This window comes from Poecilia reticulata, chromosome 9 (genome assembly GCF_904066995.2).
Source record: "Poecilia reticulata chromosome 9, P_reticulata-male-v2, whole genome shotgun sequence".
In the NCBI taxonomy this organism is placed as follows: Eukaryota; Metazoa; Chordata; class Actinopteri; order Cyprinodontiformes; family Poeciliidae; genus Poecilia; species Poecilia reticulata.
Genome location: NC_088838.1, coordinates 34,438,558 through 34,459,923, shown reverse-complemented (window position 1 = coordinate 34,459,923; position 21,366 = coordinate 34,438,558). Strand labels below are relative to the sequence as shown.

The 21,366-nt window shown below is 40.0% G+C and overlaps 1 long non-coding RNA gene across 1 annotated transcript; it reads right to left on the bottom strand.

Annotated features, from left to right (window-relative positions):
* Positions 1–3,880: 3,880 nt before the first annotated feature.
* Positions 3,881–5,518, bottom strand: LOC145552919 (uncharacterized). The gene is made up of 2 exons (XR_014089053.1): positions 4,461–5,518; positions 3,881–4,366 (listed from the first exon to the last, which is right to left on the bottom strand). It is a non-coding gene; the product is annotated as an uncharacterized LOC145552919 (long non-coding RNA).
* Positions 5,519–21,366: the final 15,848 nt, after the last annotated feature.

Sequence of the window (21,366 nt, the reverse complement as noted above, 5' to 3'; positions counted from 1 at the left end):
TATGAAAAACTGGACAGCACCAGGACCTGACATGATCCATGCCTACTGGCTTAAGAAACTCACTGCCCTCCATGAGCGACTGGCAGCCCAACTGAACCAGCTGCTACAAAATGGGACTCACCCTGAATGGTTAACTGAAGGGCGCACAATCCTGATACAGAAGGAACCCTCGAAGGGTTCAGTCCCATCCAACTATCGGCCAATAACCTGTCTCTCTACAACATGGAAGCTCATGTCAGGCATCATAGCGGCTAAGATAAGCGGGCACATGGATAAATACATGAGCAAGGCACAGAAGGGCATAGGCATAAATAGCAGAGGAGCCAAACACCAACTCCTTGTAGACCACACAGTTGCCCGAGACTGCAAAACCCGACACACCAACCTGTGTACCGCTTGGATTGATTACAAGAAAGCCTATGACTCAATGCCACACACTTGGATCATTGAATGCTTAGAGATGTACAACATCAATAGGACTCTAAGAGCCTTCATTGCAAACTCGATGGGGCTGTGGAAAACCACCCTTGAAGCCAACTGCAAACCACTTGCACAAGTGTCCATCAAATGTGGCATATACCAAGGAGATGCTCTGTCCCCACTGCTGTTCTGCATAGGCCTGAACCCTCTCAGCCAAATCATCAACAAGACTGGCTACGGATACCGACTCAAGAATGGGGCCACGATCAGTCACCTCCTCTACATGGATGACATCAAGCTGTACGCCAAGAGCGAGCGAGACATCGACTCACTGATCCACACCACCAGGATCTACAGCACTGACATTGGGATGTCATTCGGACTAGAGAAGTGTGGTCGGATGGTTACAAAGAGAGGGAAGGTCACCCACACAAAAGGGGTCTCACTCCCAGAAGGAACAATAGCAGACATAGAGCACAGCTACAAGTACCTGGGAATACCACAAGCAAATGGCAACCTCGATGAGGTCACAAGGAAAGGAGCCACAGCCAAATACCTCCAACGAATAAGGCAAGTCCTGAGAAGCCAGCTCAATGGCAAGAACAAGATCCGTGCAATAAACAGCTATGCCTTACCAGTAATCAGATACCCTGCCGGAATAATTAGCTGGCCAATGGAAGAGATGAAGGCCACGGATGTTAAGACTAGGAAGCTACTAACCATGCATGGAGGGTTCCACCCCAAATCCAGCACCCTGAGACTGTACACGAGCCGTAAGGAAGGAGGCAGAGGACTAGTGAGTGTGAGAGCCACTGTCCAGGATGAAACATCCAAGATCCATAAATACATCAAGGACAAAGCGTCAACAGACGATGTGCTCAGCGAATGTCTCAGGCAATGGGGAACAGAAGACAAGGTGCTGGAAGTACCATCATGGGAGGACAAGCCCCTACATGGGATGTACCACCGACAAATAACTGAAGTGGCTGATGTCAGGAAAACCTACCAATGGCTGGAGAAAGCTGGACTCAAGGACAGCACAGAGGCTCTCATCCTGGCCGCCCAGGAACAGGCCCTAAACACCAGAGCAATAGAGGCTCAGATCTACCACACCAGAGAAGACCCAAGGTGTAGGTTGTGCAAGGAGGCCCCTGAGACAGTCCAGCACATAATAGCAGGGTGCAAGATGCTGGCAGGGAAAGCGTACATGGAACGACATAACCAAGTGGCGGGCATAGTGTACAGGAACATCTGTGCAGAATATGGACTGGAAGCCCCGAGATCAAAGTGGGGAACACCCCCAAAAGTGGTGGAGAATGACCGAGCTAAGATCCTGTGGGACTTCCAGATCCAGACAGACAAGATGGTAATGGCGAACCAACCGGACATTGTGGTGGTGGATAAAGAACAGAGGAAAGCCGTTGTGGTGGATGTAGCAATACCAAGTGACTACAACATCAGGAAAAAGGAACATGAGAAATTGGAGAAGTACCAGGGCCTCAGGGAGGAACTGGAAAAGACCTGGAAGGTGAAGACCACAGTGGTGCCTGTGGTCATCGGGGCCCTCGGGGCAGTCACCCCCAAACTGGAGCAGTGGCTCAAACAGATCCCAGGAACAACATCAGACATCTCAGTCCAGAAATGTGCAGTTCTAGGCACAGCCAAGATACTGCGCAGAACCCTCAAGCTCCCAGGCCTCTGGTAGAGGACCCGAGCTCAGAGGATGAAACAGACCACCCGCGGAGGGTGAGAAGGGAATTTTTATATGAAGTATACTAAAAGTATGCTTGGACCAAATTCTAAATTAGAACTTTAAACACACTTAAACATAATTGTACCAAAATACACTTTTAATATATTAAATAAAAGTATACTTTAAGTGAACAAAATATATATTTGCCCAAGTGTAAATATACACTTGCTCAATGTGTATATTTGACAGATACACTTGTATCTGTCAAAGATATTTTGTGTATATTTGAAAATATATGCTCAAAATAGAATTTTTAAAAATTCACTTAACGATTTAAATAATTAATTTTAGTATGTTTTAAATTACATCTCAGTGTATACTTTGGCTAATAAAGTTTGCCTTTTTAGGTGCCTTAATAATCTTTTACTACTTTTGTTAAAATGGCAAAGAATAAAAGAAAATCCTGATGTAATGTTGTTTAACAATGTAACTAATGTGTTCATGCCTCAAAATATCAAACATTGACACTTTAGTGACAGAGGTGCTACAACAAAAACAATACTTGTCCTTAGCAATAAATGTATCTGGTATCTTTAGTTTTACATCTCATCGAATATGATCTGTTGTTTTCAGTTTTTTAGCAAAAACCCGGAAGCTGTCTTTACCCAATTAGACGTAAGCTCTATAAGTCAACAACAGTATCTCCAGTTCACACTCCAGACCAGATGGCGACGGCCTTGACACTAGGATAACAGATGCTGCTCAAAATCGCCATTTTTATTCGCATAATATTGCCTTAAAAGTAGAGAGGGCCTTGACAATAGTTACTAATTTTGGTAAATTCAAGCTGGTGACGTTCTAGTCCGAATTAGACGACAACACAACGGGACAACAACCGATGGAAATGAAATGTGTGTCACAAAAGGAGCCCGGAGGGACGAAGGCTGCTAAGTGTTGCTAGCTGGTGGTAAGTTTGCTTATTAATTATCTTCGTTCAATTATACACAGAGCCTCTGAACTCACCTCTTTGGTGCACTGCAAAAAGTCCCCTTTCAAAAACAAGAAAAAAAGTACAAAAATAGGGTATAATTTTCTTAAAATAAGAAAAATTATCTGCCAACAGAACAAGAAAATTTATCTTGTCAAGATTTTCTAAAACAAGAAAAAATATCTTACCAAGATAAACCTACAATATCTTAAAATTAGTGTATTTTTACTTAAAACAAGCCAATTTTACTTATACGAGTAAGATATATTATCTTATTTTAAGAAAAATTATCTCACGTAAAGAAAATGTTACTTGACACTGAATTTCTTAAAATAGCGTAAAATTTTCTTATTTTAAGAAAAATGTTCTATGTATTAAGAAAATAAATCTCATATATTCTATTTATATTAGTAAAATTGGCTTGTTTTAAGTACAAATACACTAATTTTAAGATATTTGTAGGTTTATCTTGGTTAGATATTTTTCTTGTTTTGGAAAATCTTGACAAGATAAATTTCTTGTTCTGTTGGCAGATAATTTTTCTTATTTTAAGAAAATTATACCCTATTTTTGTACTTTTTTTTCTTGTTTTTGAAAGGGGACTTTTTGCAGTGTATACCTAAATCTAGTTTATTTTTATTGTTGCATAGGATTAAAATATATATTTTGTCACAGCTTTACTCAAGGTTCTTATGCTAAGACAAAAATCCAAAAATTGATCCTGTGAATACTGGAACAAGAGATGTTATTGGCTTGCTGAAATGAAGACATAAGTTCAATTACTTTTAACATCTTTATTACGTTTAAGTTTCACATAAACACAATAAAACATGACTACTGGTCAGAATTTAAAGTCTGGATGGGCATCTGATTCTGAAACAATCCTGTAAAATGACAGAACAATGACGATCTGACACATCTGCTGCACTAAGAGTCAAGCAAACCAAATTGTCCAAAGCAAAAAAAAAATCTTGGGATTAGATGTCAACAATAGGAGCTTCCTCCACAATGAACTTCTTCCAATCAGCCATAGCCTTTTATATGTGGAAGTCTTGCCTCAGTTACGGACGGCGTTCTCAAGACGTCTGTCAGCAGCACAGAGAGGAGTGGCCCCACACACGGATGCTGAAAGGTGTAGTAGCTATGATGTCCTCCTTTCAGAAGATCAGGGCAGGCAGGCATGGTTCCAATGGCCAGTAGAAAGTTGGTTTCATGATCACCACAGAGCTGAAAAGTGATCTTGTTTGAAGTTGTTGGGTCATCTGCTAATTGGAGCACAGACAGAAAAACAGTCACAAAACAAACCACGTTTTAGGGACTAATCAGTGTAATGATGAATCAGTATCATAAATTTCTTACCTCAAGAATGTGAAGGATGCCGTCACTTGCAATTCCCAAAGTGACTTGTAGATGGTGCAATACGTGATTGGAGACGTGTCTGGCATAGGCTTCACCATGGCAACAGTTTGGTTTACTTGAAAAATAAAACAAGTCTTATTTTAGTTCATGTGCTCAATTACAATATTACATGAATTCAAGATGGCAAGAAAGTTATTTTAATTAAATCAAACTAGGACTACTTAAATTCACCAATCAAAACTAGTGTTTAAAATATCCTGGTAACAGTGTGGAATATCTAACCTAGGCTTTTAGACTCATTGCATTTAAGTTTTTAAATTACAGCACATCAAACACCCTCAGTTAGTGAAATACTAGGCGGAATTGCTCTTTAACCATTTCCCGAATCATAAGCTACGAATGAGAAGCCACCTTAGCTATGTTAAAAAACGGAAGCTACCAAGACTCGTGTCGATATTTTTAAGCCACAGCTATTGTGGTTAATAACTGTTCAAAGCTCATATTCACAAGAGCAGCTCTTTAACCACGGATGAAAATTGGCATATCACGACATGCTAACTAGCTTCAGTTAGCTTATCTTAGAAAGACAGACAACTTTAAACTTACCTCTGACTACAGCAGCTGTAGGGTCTATACACGTAAAAAAGTCCTCCATCTTCATTCATGTCCAACCGAGATTAGAGAATTTGTCAAAAGAAAATCTTATAAAAGTACAGTAGATAAAAGCTTAGTTAGGCGGTTACAACTGAATTAACCGTTAATCAGGGCAGTTAAATGATCTCTGGCGTTGCCGTTAGTGATGTGCGGATTGATACTGAAATATCGATTCTTCCGATACCAGAACTTAATTCTTTAAAATCTATTGTCAGATCCAAGGATCAATACTTTCAACACTTTAGTAATTTGAGATAATGTAGATTAACAAGAGCAAGTTAGAAAGTAACTAAATTATTGAGATCTTGCCGAAATGAAACGTTGTTAATGGGAACTACTTTTTCTTCCGCCTGGTGAGTATGTAACGTGTAAGGACGTAATGCCCAAGCGCAGCGTGCTGCTGATGCTCACTCACTCAGAAATGAACATGTTGACAGATCATAAAAGTGACATGGAGCTATTTCAGCTGTCATTTTATAGTAGTTTTAATAATTAAACAAGGATGTGTTTAGTAGGGTTATTACTTTACTAATTTTCTTTTTTTAGTTTGCAACTCCATTTTCATATGTTTTGTATATTTCTGCTGAATTAAAATAGCTTATAGTAAACGAGATTGTTCTCAATGTACTTCTGAGTTTAAAATGAGTGCATCAGAGTACATTGTGTTCTTTTTATGAAGCCAAGATATGTATTACATTTATTTTTTATTTAATTAAGAAACAAATTAATTGTCTTTTGCACAAAGTATGGGATCTGTATTGCCAATACCAGCTTAAATTTTACTCGGTATTGGATCGGAAAGAAAATCTGTTGTATTGAACATTAATACTATCTCACTGACATTTTGGGCGCTTTCCCATGTGGATTGTATGATGTCATAAAAGGGGTTACAAACATGATGAATAAAATATTGTTCAAACTAATATTAGTAACTTATAAAGTAAGAATTTGAAATATAAACCAAAGTTAAAATATTTATCATGACATTGAGCCAATCAATATTGTTGATTCTAATCTCATTGTGTGGAATACCAGCCATTTCAAATCACACATCAATAGAAATTTCATGACATGTCAGTAAGAGGTCCCACATCTTGCATCAAGAAGATCAAATTAAGAAGGTCCTTAGCAGATGGAAACATGACAAGAATTATCTTGATATATAAACTGATATTGTTTCTGAAATTGTTGTGTTAAATGTCAATCGTTTAAATATTAAATTATAATTTCCTGTACACTCTGCCAACTTATACAAGAATATAAATTCATGTTTTTTTTTTTTAATTTTTCATTGACAATAACACAAAGGATTCCATTTGGACATAGTCTGTTTTAATTATCTGAATACATTTAATTAAGTATGTGATTTCGCTTTCTGTGCTTGAAATAAGAAATTTTTACTTATATAAAATAAGTTCTAGACTTGAAGTTTGATTGGTAAATATTGATATTCTAGATTCTAGCACATATTTTTACTCATAATAAGTAATATTTTCTTAACATTAAGCTTTTATATCTTACTGAGATAATAAAGTACAATAACAATTAAAATAAGAAAAATATTCTTACATAAATCCCTCTTGGTGAGAAAAATTATCTTGTCAGAAAGAAAACAAGAAAAATCTCCTTAATTTAAGATATTTAATCTTACTAAGATTTCAGTTTTTGCAGTGTGGGGAAGGAGCCGGAGCGAGTGTGCGATGCTGATAGGTTCCGGCTAGAAATAGTCGGACTCACCTCGACGCATGGCTCTGGTTCTGCAACCAGTCTCCTTGAGACTGGCTCGACGTACTCCCACTCTGCAGATACCCACGGTGAGAGGCGCCGGGCTGGAGTGGGCATACTTGTTGCCCCCATTTGGGCGCCTGTACGTTGGGGTTCACCCCGGTGAACTAGAGGGTGGCCTCCCTCCGCCTACGGGTGGGGGGACGGGTTCTGACTGTTGTTTGTGCTTACGGGCCGAACGGCAGTTCAGAATACCCACCCTTCTTGGAGTCCTTAGAGGGGGTACTGGAGAGTGCCCCTCCTGGGGACTCCCTTGTTCTACTGGGAGACTTCAACGCTCACGTGGGCAATGACAGTGAGACCTGGAGAGGCGTGGTTGGGAGGAACGGCCCCCCCGATCTGAACCCAAGCGGTGTTCTGTTGTTGGACTTCTGTGCTCGTCACGGATTGTCCATCACGAACACCATGTTCAGGCATAAGGGCGTCCATATGTGCACTTGGCACCAGGACGCCCTAGGCCGCAGTTCGATGATTGACTTTGTCATCGTCTCATTGGATTTGCGGCCGTATGTCTTGGACACTCGGGTGAAGAGAGGTGCGGAGCTGTCCACTGACCACTACCTGGTGACGAGTTGGCTCCGGTGGTGGGGGAGGAAGCCGGTCAGACCTGGCAGGCCCAAACGTGTAGTGAGGGTCTGCTGGGAACGTCTGGCGGAGTCCCCTGTGAGACGGAGCTTCAACTCTCATCTCCGGCAGAACTTCGAACACGTTCCGGGGGAGGTGGGGGACATTGAGTCTGAGTGGACCATGTTCCGTACCTCCATTGCCGAGGCGGCCTATCGGAGCTGCGGCCGCAAGGTCGTTGGTGCCTGTCGCGGCGGCAACCCTCGAACCCGTTGGTGGACACCTTCGGTGAGGGATGCTGTCAAGCTGAAGAAGGAGTCCTACCGGGCCTTTTTGGCCTGTGGGACTCCAGAAGCAGCTGATAGGTACCGGCGGGCGAAGCGGCATGCAGCTCGGGTTGTCGCTGAGGCAAAAACTCGGGCGTGGGAGGAGTTTGAAGGCCATGGAGACAGACTTCCGTACGGCTTTGAGGCGATTCTGGTCCACCATCCGGCGTCTCAGGAGGGGGAAGCAGTGCAGCACCAACACTGTTTATAGTGGGGATGGTGCTGCTGACCTCAACTCGGGACGTTGTGGGCCGGTGGGCGGAGTACTTCGAAGAACTCCTCAATCCCACCAACATGCCTTCTGTTGAGGAAGCTGAGCCTGGGGACTCTGGGCTGGGCTCTCCAGTCTCTGGGGACGAGGTCGCCGAGGTGGTCAAAAAGCTCCTCGGTGGCAGGGCCCCGGGGGTGGATGAGATCCGCCCGGAGTTCCTTAAGACTCTGGATGTTGCGGGGTTGTGTTGGCTTACGCGACTCTGCAATATCGCATGGACATCGGGGGCAGTTCCCCTGGACTGGCAGACTGGGGTGGTGGTCCCCCTGTTTAAAAAGGGGGACCGGAGGGTGTGCTCCAATTACAGGGGGATCACACTCTTAAGCCTCCCTGGTAAGGTCTATTCAGGGGTCCTGGAGAGGAGGGTCCGTCGGATAGTCGAACCTCGGATTCAGGAAGAGCAGTGTGGTTTTCGTCCTGGTCGTGGAACACTGGACCAGCTCTACACCCTCAGCAGGTCCTGGAGGGTGCATGGGAGTTCGCCCAACCAGTCTACATGTGTTTTGTGGACTTGGAGAAGGCGTTCGACCGTGTCCCTCGGGGGGCCCTGTGGGGGGTACTCCGGGAGTATGGGGTACCGGGCCCTTTGATACGGGCTGTCAGGTCCCTGTATGACCGGTGTCAGAGTCTGGTCCGCATTGCCGGCAGTAAGTCGGGCTCGTTTCCGGTGAGAGTTGGACTCCGCCAAGGCTGCCCTTTGTCACCGATTCTGTTCATTACTTTTATGGACAGAATTTCTAGGCGCAGCCGAGGTGTTGAGGGGATCCGTTTTGGTGGCCTTAGGATCGCATCTCTGCTTTTTGCGGATGATGTGGTCCTGTTGGCTTCATCGGAACGTGATCTGCAGCTCTCACTGGAGCGGTTCGCAGCCAAGTGTGAAGCGGCCGGGATGAGGCTCAGTGCCTCCAAATCCGAGGCCATGGTCTTGAGCCGGAAAAGGGTAGAGTGCCTTCTCCGGGTCAGGGGGGTCGTCCTGCCTCAAGTGGAGGAGTTTAAGTATCTGGGGATCTTGTTCACGAATGAGGGAAGAAGGGAGCGGGAGATCGACAGGCGGATTGGGGCAGCGTCTGCCGTGAAGCGGGCGCTGTACCGGTCCGTCGTGGTGAAGAGAGAGCTGAGCCAAAAAGCGAAGCTCTCGATTTACCGGTCGATCTACGTTCCCACCCTCATCTATGGTCATGAGCTTTGGGTCATGACCGAAAGAACGAGATCACGGGTACAAGCGGCCGAAATGGGTTTCCTCCGCAGGGTGGCTGGGCTCTCCCTTAGAGATAGGGTGAGAAGCTCGGTCATCCGGGAGGGACTCAGAGTAGAGCCGCTGCTCCTCCACGTCGAGAGGAGCCAGTTGAGGTGGCTCGGGCATCTGGTAAGGATGCCTCCTGGACGCCTCCCTGGTGAGGTGTTCCGGGCACGTCCCACCGGGAGGAGGCCTCGGGGAAGACCCAGGACACGCTGGAGGGATTACGTCTCTCGGCTGGCCTGGGAACGCCTTGGGATTCCCCCGGAGGAGCTGGAAGAAGTGGCTGGGGAGGGAAGTCTGGGCCTCCCTTCTGAAGCTGCTGCCCCCGCGACCCGACCCCGGATAAGCGGAAGAAAATGGATGGATGGATGGAATTATTAAACTGTTGTATTGTTTTTGTTTTTTGTCAATATTAATGGATAATGGTGACCAAGCTTTGTGTAACCAGGATAATTTATCTATGTTAGATTCAGTTTATTTATTTTATTTTCCATTTTGTTATATTTATTTTATTTAAAGATTTAATTAGAAATAAAAATCCTCCTTTGCTTAATTTATTCAATACAAACTAAACCAAGCGAGAGGTTTGATAGCTGCACGTCAGCGTCCCAAATTGACAGCTGCTGTTTATATGGCTGCAAATCGGCGTCCTAGGTAGGAGACGCTGTCGGACTCTGATGTGCAGGTAGGCTTCTGGTCTGTTTCCACAGCAGTTGTCATTGTGAATCCTTCAATAGTGTGTCTCTGTTAACTTGCAGACGTGTGATCATTCGACCAAACGTTGTAGCGATCACGGTTGGTCAAGAGGGAACTGGTGAGTGTTTTGTTCGGGAGCTAGCATGCTAGCACTAGCCTCCCCAGCCTGTTGAGTGGTTATACACCGATATAAAGCACATTCAAATTGAAATGCTTACCGGTATCAAACACTACTGTTGTGTAGAAAGAAATTGAATTTGTGTAATTATGTACACTCATGTAATTATAAGAAAATACATGTACATGTAAACTGATTATTTAGGCTTGTTTACACAGGCCAGGTGTATTACAGATCCCCCATTCAATAAGTGGCCGCAGGGTCTAGAATGAACCAAGGATTGTCTGGCATCATGCTGACCAGACTGGCGAGCTAACCGTTTAGCGGATCCAGAAATACAACACCTTCTATCATCTGAGGAAACTCTTCCGAATTGGTTGGAGATTCAGCCCAACAATCTTCACTTTGATGGAACTGGATTGTTATTATTTTTGCTTTTTCCCTTTCATCATCAACAAAGACTTGTTGACTTCCTTGGCTTAAGGAACCCTTCTGGACTTTAACTTGTGGACTAACTTGTATATATTGTATATATTAATACAATTCACCAATTTCGCACCATCTAGTTGTCTCTGTGTTTTACAATTTGCCACTTCCTCCAGCAGACAAACCTAGTTATAAGAATCACTTGGATTGACTTGGATTATTTCTTTAATAACCCTAGTAGTCCTAGAATGTAACATAGGTTACATTTGCAATCAACATCCAGTCACAGAATGGTAGGTTTATTTGTTGACATTGAATCGCATTACTAACACATGCACCAATGGGCGGAAATTAAAATGAAAAAATTTACTCTAATATAATGTCACTCAAATAATTTATACATATATTGTTGAAATACAAGATGTAACGTGTTTTTTTTAATTATTATTATTCATTGCCAGATAGTCTAACACAGTCAATGTTGATGAAAATGTTTTAGTTCTTTTCTGCAGAATGTGCTCTACTGGAATATCCAAATTCTAAAGTTTCAGAAGTGTGTAGCCATCCGTCGCAAATGTAACAACGAACACTTCATTGAAAAAAAAATTTGAAATGAGATGTTCACATTAAAAGTTATTTTATTTTTGTTCTTTAAAGTAATGAATTTGTTTTGTAGTCACACTTAAATTTTTATGTTCATGTGTTCACTTCTGACTTGTTAACTGATAATTTATGTAAAGTTCATAAAGTTGTGAGTAAAATTGGACAATTTTTAAATGTCGGTAATAAAACAAAATATTTGAATTACCTTGAACATCTTGTGTAATTAATCTTTCCATGTAATTGTAGTGTAGATATGCATGTAATGTACAAAATAGGTATGTAGGAATAAAGACTTATGAGTAATTAAAATTGTAGTTATCAATAGAAGTAAATTGAAAATAAAAATTAAGTGTAATTTAAATACATTACTAATATATTAATATATTTGAAGTATATATATATATAATTGTATGACAGAATTGGTACACTCAAAACATGCTAATCAAGCTCTTGAATACTACATAAAAAAGTATACTTAAAGTATACTAAGTATACTAAAAAATTTAATTTAATACTATTTAAATACTATTAAAATATACTAAGCACAAAAAAAGTTGTTCCAAAATAGCACAGTTTAAGTACATTAATCAAAGTATGTTAAAATTTAATAGACTAAAGTATGCTTCTGTTTTTTTTTTTTACTAGGGATAGCTCGCTCTGAAAATTCTGTTAACTACTCCAGTGAAATACCAGTGACCAAACCAGATTTATCTATCTTTTAGCTATCATCACCTGCATCCAACAGCTTCACTCAACAGTCTGTTAGTTTGGGGCAAAAACTGTGAAAAGTTCTTTGCGTTTTGCTGGTTTGCTGTGTGATTCTAACACACACCTGCATAGCTCTGTACAGCAGAAACAGATCTCGCGAGCATCGTAGCGCTCATGTTGCGTTTAAAGCCGGCTTGGAAAAACAGGTTACCACATGTTAACAACGAATGAAACAGTTTTAACTGCTGTGACAGAGGACACAGATATGGGAAGTGTGGAAGCCCCTACTGTATCAAATTGACATGGGAATAACAGAGAGTTGGCCATTCTAAGGTAAAAACCCAGCGCATACAGCAGGGGTGTCAAACTCCAGTCCTCGAGGGCCGGTGTCCTGCAACTTTTAGAAGTGCCTCTGCTGCACCACACCTGAATAGAATAATTAGGTCATTAGCAAGGCTCTGGAGAACTGAGGAGGTAATTAAGCCATTTGATTCAGGTGTTTTGTACCTGTGGCACATCTAAAAACTGCAGGACAGCGGCCCTTCAGGACTGGAGTTTGACACCCCTGGCATACAGTGTTCAGGTTTTTTGTTGTTGTTGTTTTTGTTTGATCCAGACGGCTTCCTGCGAACCCCCTGCAGTGGCAGGGTGCCTCCCCCCACCCCCTAGGGGGCACGCCCCACAGTTTGGGAACCTCTAGCAGTGATTCTTGAGAATAGGGACAAAACAGGTCCTTTGGATAAAGCACAAAATTAGAATGAAATATACACAAAATATAAATGTTCAAATATCTGACTAAACTAACCTGGGTCATATGAGCACAACTATGTATATTTTCCAGGTATTTGCTGAATATTTTTTTATTTTAAACATTGTAGTCGGTGGATGATGCCTGTTAAAGCCCTGGTCCAGGATCAGAACTCAATACATTATAATAGTTTAAAACAAATAAAGAAATACTCAAATTATATATTATGACAATTAAGTATAAGTAGTCATATAAATAATTATAAAAGTATCAATAAATTGAATTAAAAATAATTTTATATATTTTCCAACTCCATTGAAATTTGTCCCTAGTTTTTGTCAACACTATCAGAAATGAAAAGAATGTAAAAAAAAATCAGGCATTATTGGGGGCACCAGAACTTCTGAGGACCCCATGACCACTTCCTTTCTCTTCCTTTGCTAAGAGGGCTAGTTAGCTCTGGTTAGCTTATGTTATTCTTTAGTTTTTTTTCTTCTTTTTATTCCTAAGTTGTTTGTCACAACCATGATGTGTCAACACCATAACTGACAATTTACAAAACTTTGATGAAATTTTATGAAATAAAAGCTTAATTTTGGTAAAATGTAAAGATTTTATGGACCTGACGAGCTACAATATGGCCTCCTTCAGAATAACATCATATAAATTGAGGTAGTTTGTCTTTTTGTCAACTCCGTCAGATGTCAACTCCATCAGCGTTTTTGTGACTCTTTCAGTGAAATTTTTGTCAAATCTCACTTAAATGTGGCATTAATTAATTTTAATGTATTTTACATAAATTGCATTACTTCACATGGACCAAGTTTTTCATTTTACTCACTAGTTTGTCACCACCTTCAGTTCTGTGTCAACTCCGTTAGATGGACTTATTGTTTTTTTTAAATCATATTTATTTTGTTTCTTAAGAAACATTTGTCTGTAAAATGAGTAAAAATATCACTAATATGGTCATTAAAAAAATAGTTTTTATTTATTTTTGTCAGATGGTGATGACAAAGTTCTGGGTCAGGTCGATTAAAAATGTAATTAAAATAAAATTGCAACTGGGAGCCTGTACCTTAGCATCTTTACATTTCCAAAATATTATTTGTCATATTTGCATACATCAGGATGAGAAATAATTTTTAAAAATGGGAAAATTAAAACCTATTCTCAAGAATCACTGACTGACTTTGTTTTGCTGTGACCTTATAACAATGTGATGTGTTGTTCAGGGCTTTTCTCCTGACTGCGCTCAGTGAGACAGGTTTTCGAATGCTTTTGCCTTCGAATAAAGAAACTTAAAGACAAAGATTAATCTTTCTCTACTTATTGAAACAGCTTCTCGTTCTTTCATAAAATTTCTATAACACTGGTTACCATAGCGATGCTCGGCTCTGGGATAATCCTCTACAATAGAAATACAGCAACGTTCTATAAGTCATAACTGAACTCTGCTTCTGATGAAGCAATGCACTTTTCAAAACACAAGGAAAACATCAAACTAAATATACTTCATCATTTGAGGAGAACGCAGATGTAGTTTATGAATTTGATACTTATTGTCTTGTACTGATGAATAAACTCTTACCAGGTTCATAATGAGCCGTTACCACATTGTACACGTTGGAATCATCTGTAGGAAAAAAGGCAAGATCGCATTTTATGGCATCATGGATCTAAAAGACCAAAATCATTCAGACGACATTACATGTTGATAAGGTACAACTTATCAAGCTCATTTAGAAACATTTGCAGGGCTATTTTTAGCTTGGTTTGTCTGCTGCCATCTTGAATTGTGTCAAATTTGCTAAGTGGTGACAAATATGAAATTTACTGAAACCTCAACTGGTCACCAGAAAAGATGGGATATTACCAACTGCATACAAATGTACTTTTATTCAGTCATTAGTTTTATTAAATCACAAATTAATTTTGTTTGACATAATTAGCTTGGACCAATGGGGGTTCAAGAACAACTCTTTTGTTTTTTTAATGGTTCAAGCCACAAATATATAAAATAATCCATTATCCCCCAAAAAGGTTTTAATAATTTAGATGTTTTTTGTTTCCATTAGAATAAAAAATGCTGTTCAGCACCATTTTATATATAAACAGAGGATGATCACATTATGAATCTCATGACTGAATTGCCACAGCCAACATATTTAAAATAAGTTATCACTAATGTATTTACAATACAAAGCCCTTCAAATTCACATTGACAAATGTCATGAGTCTGAAGTGGAAATAAACCAAAAACTGAATATTAAACTCACACTTTGACTGCTGATGGTGCTGGTTACCATAGCGATGCTCGGCTCTGGGATAATCCTCTACAATAGAAATACAGCAACGTTCTGTAAGTCATAACTGAACTCTGCTTCTGATGAAGCAATGCACTTTTCAAAACACAAGGAAAACATCAAACTAAATATACTTCATCATTTGAGGAGAACGCAGATATAGTTTATGAATTTGATACTTATTGTCTTGTACTGATGAATAAACTCTTACCAGGTTCATAATGAGCCGTTGCCACATTGTACACGTTGGAATCATCTGTAGGGAAAAAGGCAAGATCGCATTTTATGGCATCAATCAAGCCTTTTACCGTTTCGTACAATGGAAAATACAAACTAAAATTAGAAAGACCAGGCCTTTTAATGTGTGGCTGTGATCATGATTCAGTACAACAAATAGTTTCTATTTGAGTATAAACAAGTTGTTAGACATCAATAACTAGGGGGAGTTTAGGGCAAAACTCGCTACATTTACCCCGTTATGTGCGCGAGGTGAAGGAGCGTAAGGCGCGCTGAAGTGTACAGGAAAACATAATCGGTGCGCCGATTCAAATATTTACAATAATGATAGTAACATTAATAATAAAATAATTGTCAGTGCAAAGTGGCCTACAAATTCTTTGGTGGGGGCGGTGAGGGACCTGGATAAACGCTAGGGGGGGCTGGCCCAAAAAAGGTTGAGAAACACTGCTTTAGAGCAATGGAGGAGTCCAAGGAAGATCTATGAAGGTTTATTGTAGATCTGCACAAGTTGGGAAGATCTTTCTCAACAGTTTCAGGTTACAAGATCAACAAATGTTGATAAAGAGGTTCAGATGTGTCGCCTCGTTCTGGGTAAAAAGGTTCCCATGGTCTGCAGATGGTGATCAGAGTAGGTGATACAATGGATTGTATCTATTCTAAAAGAGCAGAGAAACATCTAAAACCTGCAGTGGACCCTGAAAACCAACGTTGGGAACCATGTGGAAGAAGAAACTATCTCTAATCTTTGCAGAAGCTGCAGGACCACCAGAGTCCCTGACCACAGTAGAGTCTGTTTGACATCAAACGGACAGAGATGGAGGTGAAAAGAAGAGAAACCTCTGGATCTTAAAGCAACACCTTGAAGCTGGGCTTCATTCTGCTGCTGCCAACACAAACTGAATGAATTCTGGAGGAAGATTTTATGTCAGACGACACAAAAATGGATCTGTTGGCTCATGATGACAAGCAGGAAGTTTAAGGGTCAAAGTGAACCGTTCAAATGTAAGAATGCTTTACCAACCAGGCATGTTGTTGGTTACATTGTCCTAACAATGTTCAGATATTCAGCCAGAATTATGCTAGAAAAATGTTCATGACTTAAAATGTGAGTAGTCAATAATTCTGCTGCTCTGATTATGACAGGACATCAAAACTCTTGACCTTTTTAGACCGAACTCTTCATTACGTGCATTTCTGACCACTTCAACTGAGATCTAGCTTTTGATGCCAAACCATTCTGTAAAATTCAAATGAGGACTTTATGCTATGATCTATATTAAAGGTCATAGACTGAAGAATCATACCTCTGTGCCTTGGGTTCCATCTGCTGTCTGGTTCTGGGTTCTGGGTCTCCTTGGTAATAGGAGAGGCTGGTGGCGGCTGTGGCTTAGGATCTAAAAGACCAAAATCATTCAGACGACATTACATGTTGATAAGGTACAACTTATCAAGCTCATTTAGAAACATTTGCAGGGCTATTTTTAGCTTGGTTTGTCTGCTGCCATCTTGAATTGTGTAAAATTTGCTAAGTGGTGACAAATATGAAATTTCTGAAACCTCAACTGGTCACCAGAAAAGATGGGATATTACCAAACTGCATACAAATGTAATGTTATTCAGTCATTAGTTTTATTACATCACAAATTAATTTGTTTGACATAATTAGCTTGGACCAATGGGGGTTCAAGAACAACTCTTTTTGTTTTTTAATGGTTCAAGCCACAAATATATAAAATAATCCATTATCCCCCAAAAAGGTTTTAATAATTTAGATGTTTTTTCTGTTTTCATTAGAATACAAAATGCTGTTCAGCACCATTTAATATATAAACAGAGGATGATCACATTATGAATCTTATGACTGAATTGCCACAGCCAACATATTTAAAATAAGTTACTACTAATATATTTACAATACAAAGCCCTTCAAATTCACATTGACAAATGTCATGATTCTGAAGTGGAAATAAAACAAAAACTGAATATTAAACTCACATTTTGGCTGCTGATGGTGCTGGTTACCATAGCGATGCTCGGCTCTGGGATAATCCTCTACAATAGAAATACAGCAACGTTCTATAAGTCATAACTGAACTCTGCTTCTGATGAAGCAATGCACTTTTCAAAACACAAGGAAAACATCAAACTAAATATACTTCATCATTTGAGGAGAACGCAGATATAGTTTATGAATTTGATACTTATTGTCTTGTACTGATGAATAAACTCTTACCAGGTTCATAATGAGCCGTTGCCACATTGTACACGTTGGAATCATCTGTAGGGAAAAAGGCAAGATCGCATTTTATGGCATCAATCAAGCCTTTTACCGTTACGTACTACGGTAAATACAAACTAAAATTAGAAAGACCAGGCCTTTTAATGTGTGGCTGTGATCATGATTCAGTACAACAAATAGTTTCTATGTGAGTATAAACAAGTTGTTAGACATCAATAACTAGGGGAGTTTAGGGCAAAACTCGCTACATTTACCCCGTTATGTGCGCGAGGTGAAGGAGCGTAAGGCGCGCTGAAGTGTACAGGAAAACATAATCGGTGCGCCGATTCAAAATATTTACAATAATGATAGTAACATTAATAATAAAATAATTGTCAGTGCAAAGTGGCCTACAAATTCTTTGGTGGGGGGCGGTGAGGGACCTGGATAAACGCTAGGGGGGCGCTGGCCCAAAAAAGGTTGAGAAACACTGCTTTAGAGCAATGGAGGAGTCCAAGGAAGATCTATGAAGGTTTATTGTAGATCTGCACAAGTTGGGAAGATCTTTCTCAACACTTTCAGGTTACAAGAGCAACAAATGTTGATAAAGAGGCTCAGATGTGTCGCCTCGTTCTGGGTAAAAAGGTTCCCAAGGTCTGCAGATGGTGATCAGAGTAGGTGATACAATGGATTGTATCTATTCTAAAAGAGCAGAGAAACATCTAAAACCTGCAGTGGACCCTGAAAACCAACGTTGGGAACCATGTGGAAGAAGAAACTATCTCTAATCTTTGCAGAAGCTGCAGGACCACCAGAGTCCCTGACCACAGTAGAGTCTGTTTGACATCAAACGGACAGAGATGGAGGTGAAAAGAAGAGAAACCTCTGGATCTTAAAGCAACACCTTGAAGCTGGGCTTCATTCTGCTGCTGCCAACACAAACTGAATGAATTCTGGAGGAAGATTTTATGTCAGACGACACAAAAATGGATCTGTTGGCTCATGATGACAAGCAGGAAGTTTTAGGGTCAAAGTGAACCGTTCAAATGTAAGAATGTTTTACCAACCAGGCATGTTGTTGGTTACATTGTGCTAACAATGTTCAGATATTCAGCCAGAATTATGCTAGAAAAATGTTCATGACTTAAAATGTGAGTAGTCAATAATTCTGCTGCTCTGATTATGACAGGACATCAAAACTCCTGACCTTTTTAGACTGAACTCTTCATTACGTGCATTTCTGACCACTTCAACTGAGATCTAGCTTTTGATGCCAAACCATTCTGTAAAATTCAAATGAGGACTTTATGCTATGATCTATATTAAAGGTCATAGACTGAAGAATCATACCTCTGTGCCTTGGGTTCCATCTGCTGTCTGGTTCTGGGTTCTGGGTCTCCTTGGTAATAGGAGAGGCTGGTGGCGGCTGTGGCTTAGGATCTAAAAGACCAAAATCATTCAGACGACATTACATGTTGATAAGGTACAACTTATCAAGCTCATTTAGAAACATTTGCAGGGCTATTTTTAGCTTGGTTTGTCTGCTGCCATCTTGAATTGTGTAAAATTTGCTAAGTGGTGACAAATATGAAATTTACTGAAACCTCAACTGGTCACCAGAAAAGATGGGATATTACCAACTGCATACAAATGTACTTTTATTCAGTCATTAGTTTTATTAAATCACAAATTAATTTTGTTTGACATAATTAGCTTGGACCAATGGGGGTTCAAGAACAACTCTTTTTGTTTTTTAATGGTTCAAGCCACAAATATATAAAATAATCCATTATCCCCAAAAAGGTTTTAATAATTTAGATGTTTTTTCTGTTTTCATTAGAATACAAAATGCTGTTCAGCAATACTTAATATATAAACAGAGGATGATCACATTATGAATCTTATGACTGAATTGCCACAGCCAACATATTTAAAATAAGTTACTACTAATATATTTACAATACAAAGCCCTTCAAATTCACATTGACAAATGTCATGATTCTGAAGTGGAAATAAACCAAAAACTGAATATTAAACTCACACTTTGGCTGCTGATGGTGCTGGTTACCATAGCGATGCTCGGCTCTGGGATAATCCTCTACAATAGAAATACAGCAACGTTCTGTAAGTCATAACTGAACTCTGCTTCTGATGAAGCAATGCACTTTTCAAAACACAAGAAAAACATCAAACTAAATATACTTCATCATTTGAGGAGAACGCAGATATAGTTTATGAATTTGATACTTATTGTCTTGTACTGATGAATAAACTCTTACCAGGTTCATAATGAGCCGTTGCCACATTGTACACGTTGGAATCATCTGTAGGGAAAAAGGCAAGATCGCATTTTATGGCATCAATCAAGCCTTTTACCGTTACGTACTACGGTAAATACAGACTAAAATTAGAAAGACCAGAGCTTTAATGTGTGGCTGTGATCATGATTCAGTACAACAAATAGTTTCTATGTGAGTATAAACAAGTTGTTAGACATCAATAACTAGGGGGAGTTTAGGGCAAAACTCGCTACATTTACCCCGTTATGTGCGCGAGGTGAAGGAGCGTAAGGCGCGCTGAAGTGTACAGGAAAACATAATCGGTGCGCCGATTCAAAATATTTACAATAATGATAGTAACATTAATAATAAAATAATTGTCAGTGCAAAGTCGCCTACAAATTCTTTGGTGGGGCGGTGAGGGACCTGGATAAACGCTAGGGGGGGCTGGCCCAAAAAAGGTTGAGAAACACTGCTTTAGAGCAATGGAGGAGTCCAAGGAAGATCTATGAAGGTTTATTGTAGATCTGCACAAGTTGGGAAGATCTTTCTCAACAGTTTCAGGTTACAAGATCAACAAATGTTGATAAAGAGGTTCAGATGTGTCGCCTCGTTCTGGGTAAAAAGGTTCCCATGGTCTGCAGATGGTGATCAGAGTAGGTGATACAATGGATTGTATCTATTCTAAAAGAGCAGAGAAACATCTAAAACCTGCAGTGGACCCTGAAAACCAACGTTGGGAACCATGTGGAAGAAGAAACTATCTCTAATCTTTGCAGAAGCTGCAGGACCACCAGAGTCCCTGACCACAGTAGAGTCTGTTTGACATCAAACGGACAGAGATGGAGGTGAAAAGAAGAGAAACCTCTGGATCTTAAAGCAACACCTTGAAGCTGGGCTTCATTCTGCTGCTGCCAACACAAACTGAATGAATTCTGGAGGAAGATTTTATGTCAGACGACACAAAAATGGATCTGTTGGCTCATGATGACAAGCAGGAAGTTTTAGGGTCAAAGTGAACCATTCAAATGTAAGAATGCTTTACCAACCAGGCATGTTGTTGGTTACATTGTGCTAAACAATGTTCAGATATTCAGCCAGAATTATGCTAGAAAAATGTTCATGACTTAAAATGTGAGTAGTCAATAATTCTGCTGCTCTGATTATGACAGGACATCAAAACTCTTGACCTTTTTAGACTGAACTCTTCATTACGTGCATTTCTGACCACTTCAACTGAGATCTAGCTTTTGATGCCAAACCATTCTGTAAAATTCAAATGAGGACTTTATGCTATGATCTATATTAAAGGTCATAGACTGAAGAATCATACCTCTGTGCCTTGGGTTCCGTCTGCTGTCTGGTTCTGGGTTCTGGGTCTCCTTGGTAATAGGAGAGGCTGGTGGCGGCTGTGGCTTAGGATCTAAAAGACCAAAATCATTCAGACGACATTACATGTTGATAAGGTACAACTTATCAAGCTCATTTAGAAACATTTGCAGGGCTATTTTTAGCTTGGTTTGTCTGCTGCCATCTTGAATTGTGTCAAATTTGCTAAGTGGTGACAAATATGAAATTTACTGAAACCTCAACTGGTCACCAGAAAAGATGGGATATTACCAACTGCATACAAATGTACTTTTATTCAGTCATTAGTTTTATTAAATCACAAATTAATTTTGTTTGACATAATTAGCTTGGACCAATGGGGGTTCAAGAACAAC